The following is a 4560-nucleotide window of genomic DNA, read 5'->3' on the forward strand; positions in this document are numbered from 1 at the left end:
GGATGATTATAAATATGCTCTATAGGTATCTCCGAAGGTGTTTGTTGGGTTGGCATAGATCGAGATTAGGATTTGTCACTCCGAGTATCAGAGAGGTATCTCTGGGCCCTCTCGGTAATGCACATCATAATAATGCTTGCAAGCAATGTGACTAATGAGTTAGTTACGGGATGATGCATAACGGAATGAGTAAAGAGACTTGCTGGTAACGAGATTGAACTAGGTATGGAGATACCGACGCTCGAATCTCGGGCAAGTAACATACCGATGACAAAGGGAATTACATATGTTGTCATTACGGTTTGACCGATAAAGGTCTTCATAGAATATGTAGGAACCTATATGAGCATCCAGGTTCCGCTGTTGGTTATTGACCGGAGAGGTGTCTCGGTCATGTCTACATAATTCTCGAACCCGCAGGGTCCACACGCTTAACATTCGATGACGATTTGTATTATATGAGTTATGTGATTTGGTGACCGAATGTTGTTCAGAGTTCCGGATGAGATCACGGACATGACGAGGAGTCTCGAAATGGTCAAGAGTTAAAGATTCATATATAGGACAATGATATTCGGACACCGGAAGTGTTCCGGAGGTACCGAGTACATATCGGGTTACCGGAAGGGGTTCGGGCACCCCCGGCAAAGATTTGGGCCTATTGGGCCAAGAGGGGAAATGCAGCAGCCGGCATGGGCTGCTGCGCCCCCATGTAGGCCGAATAGGAAGAGGAAGCAAAGGGGGAAGAGAGAAAGGAAGGGCAGGGGTTCGGCCTCCCCCTTCCTTCTCTCCCCCCTCCTCTTTCTTCTCTCTCCGGAAAACATGGAAGGTGGGCTAATTGGGGTGGGAGCCCAAGTAGGTGAAGAAAATATGCCCTATAGGCAATAATAAAGTTATTATTTCTATTTGTTATATCGTGATAAATGTTTATTATTCATGCTAGACTTGTATTAACCGGAAACTTAGTACATGTGTGAATACATAGACAAAACACAGTGTCCCTAGTATGCCTCTACTTGACTAGCTCGTTAATCAAAGATGTTTAAGTTTCCTGACCATAGACATGTGTTGTCATTTGATGAACGGGATCACATCATTAGAAAATGATGTGATGGACATGACCCATCCGTTAGCTTAGCATAATGATCGTTTAGTTTTATTGTTATTACTTTCTTCATGACTTATACATATTCCTATGACTATGAGATTATGCAACTCCCGAATACCGGAGGAAGACCTTATGTGCTATCAAACGTCACAACGTAACTGGGTGATTATAAAGATGCTCTACAGGTGTCTCCGAAGGATTTGTCACTCCAAGTATAGATCGAGATTAGGATTTGTCACTCCAAGTATCGGAGAGGTATCTCTAGGCCCTCTCGGTAATGCACATCACTATAAGCATTGCAAGCAACATAACTAATGAGTTAGTGGCGGGATGATGCATTATGGAACGCGTAAAGAGACTTGCCAGTAACGAGATTGAACTGGTATAATGATACCGATGATCGAATCGCGGGCAAGGAACATACCGATGACAAATGGAATAACATATGTTGTTATGCGGTTTGACCGATAAAGATCTTCGTAGAATATGTAGGAGCCAATATGAGCATCCAGGTGGAGGAATTGGTTAGTGACCGGAGATGTGTCTTGGTCATGTCTACATAGTTCTCGAACCCGTATGGTCCGCACGCTTAACGTACGATGACGATTTGTATTATGAATTATGTGTTTTGGTGACCGAAGTTTGTTCGGAGTCCCGGATGAGATCACTGACATGACGAGGAGTCTTGAAATGGTCAAGAGATAAAGATTGATATATTGGAAGGTTATAAACGGACACCGGAATGATTCCGATAAGGTTCGGGGATTTTTCGGAGTACCGGGAGGTTACAGGACCCCCCCCCCGGGAAAGTTAATGGGCCATAGTGGAGGAGAGGAGGCAGGCCACGGGAGGTGGCACGCACCCCCTTGCCCAATCTGAATTAGACAAGGGGAAGGGGCGCGGCCCCCTCTTTCCTTCTCCTTCTCCCTCCTTTCCCGTTTCAACTTTCCGTTGGAAGGAAGGGAGGGGTGAATCCTACTTGTACTAGGACTCCAAGTAGGACTCCCCCCTTGGCGCGCCCCCCTTGGGTCGGCCACCTCCTCCTCCCCCTTTATATACGGGGGCGGGGGGAACCCCAAAGACACACCAAGATTTCTCTTAGCTATGTGCGGTGCCCCCTCTAGAGTTTACTTCTCCAGTCATAGCGTCGTAGTGCTTAGGCGAAGCCCTGCGCGGATCACATCACCATCACCGTCACCACGCCGTTGTGCTGTCAGAACTCTCCCTCGACCCTCTACTGGATCAAGAGCTCGAGGGACGTCATCGAGCTGAACGTGTGCTGAACACGGAGGTGCCGTACATTCGGTACTTGGATCGGTTGGATCATGATACGTTCGACTACATCAACTGCGTCAACCTAACGCTTCCGTTTTTGGTCTACGAGGGTACGTGGGCACACTCTCCCCTTCCCGTTGCTATGCATATCCTAGATAGATCTTGTGTGATTGTAGGAATTTTTTTTTGAAATTGCATGCTACGTTCCCCAACAATGGTATCAGAGCTAGGTCTGTGTGTAGATGATATGCACGAGTAAAACACAAAGAGTTGTCGGCGGTATTGTTGGATGAAGCGGCCCGGATCGACATTACATGACCACGTTCATGAGACTGGTTTTACTGATGTGCTTTGCACACAGGTGGCTGGCGGGAGTCTGTTTCTCCAACTTTAGTTGAATCGAGTTTGACTACGGTCGGTCCTTGTTGAAGGTTAAAACAACACACTTGATGAAAAATCATTGTGGTTTTTGATGCATAGGTAAGAACGGTTCTTGCTAGAAGCCCGTAGCAGCCACATAAAACTTGCAACAACAATGTAGAGGACGTCTAACTTGTTTTTGCAGGGCATGTTGTGATGTGATATGGTCAAGACGTGATGAGATATAAATTGTTGTATGAGATGATCATGTTTTCTAACAGTTATCGACAACTTGCAGGAGCCATATGGTTGTCACTTTATTTTATGAAATGCAATCGCCATGTAATTCTTTATTTTATCACTAAGCGGTAGCGATAGTCGTGGAAGCAATAGTTGGCGAGATGACAACGATGCTACGATGGAGATCAAGGTATCAAGCCGGTGAAGATGGAGATCATGACGATGCTTTGGAGATGCAGATCAAAGGCACAAGATGATGATGGCCATATCATGTCACATATTTTGATTGCATGTGATGTTTATCTTTGATGCATCTTATTTTGCTTAGTATGGCGGTAGCATTATAAGATGATCCCTCACTAAATTTCAAGGTACAAGTGTTCTCCCTAAGTATGCACCGTTGCTACAGTTCGTCGTGCCGAGACACCACGTGATGATCGGGTGTGATAAGCTCTATGTTCACATATAATGGGTGCAAGCTAGTTTTGCACCTGCAGAATACTCGGGTTAAACTTGACAAGCCTAGCATATGCATATATGGCCTCGGAACACTGAGACTGAAAGGTCGAACGTGAATCATATAGTAGATATGATCAACATAGTGATGTTCACCATTGAAAACTACTCCATATCGCGTGATGATCGGACATGGTTTAGTTGATATGGAGCACGTGATCATTTAGATGACTAGAGGGATGTCTATCTAAGTGGGAGTTCTTAAGTAATATGATTAATTGAACTTTAATTTATCATGAACTTAGTACATGATAGTTTTTGCATATCTATGTTGTTGTAGATCAATGGCCCGTGCTACCGTTCCCTTGAATTTTAATGCGTTCCTAGAGAAAGCTAAGTTAAAAGATGATGGTAGCAACTACATGGACTGGGTCCGTAACTTGAGGATTATCGTCATTGTTGCACAGAAGAATTACGTCCTGGAAGCACCACTAGGTGCAAGACCCACTTCAGGAGCAACTCCAGACATTATGAAAGTCTGGCAGAGCAATGCTGATGACTACTCGATAGTTCAGTGTGCCACGTTTTACGGCTTAGAATCGGGACTTCAAAGACGTTTTGAACATCATGGAGCATATGAGATGTTCTAGGAGTTGAAGTTAATATTTCAAGCAAATGCCCGAGTTGAGAGATATAAAGTCTCGAACAAGTTCTATAATTGTAAGATGGAGGAGAATAGTTCTGTCATTGAACACATACTCAGAATGTCTGGGTACCATAACCACTTGACTCAGTTGGGAGTTAATCTTCCTAATGATAGTGTCATTGACAGAGTTCTTCAATCACTGCCACCCAGCTATAAAGGCTTCATGATGAACTATAATATGCAAGGGATGGAAAAGACAATTCCTGAGCTCTTCGCGATGCTAAAGGCTGCGGAGGTAGAAATCAAGGAGTATCAAGTGTTGATGGTTAACAAGACCACTAGTTTCAAAAAAGGGCAAAGGGAAGAAGGGGAACTTCAAGAAGAATAGAAAGCAAGTTGCTGCTCCCGGGAAGAAGCCCAAGTCTGGACCTAATTCTGAAACTGAGTGCTTCTACTGCAAAGGGAGTGGTCACTG

The sequence above is a fragment of the Triticum urartu genome, chromosome 6 (genome assembly GCF_003073215.2).
Source record: "Triticum urartu cultivar G1812 chromosome 6, Tu2.1, whole genome shotgun sequence".
In the NCBI taxonomy this organism is placed as follows: domain Eukaryota; kingdom Viridiplantae; phylum Streptophyta; class Magnoliopsida; order Poales; family Poaceae; genus Triticum; species Triticum urartu.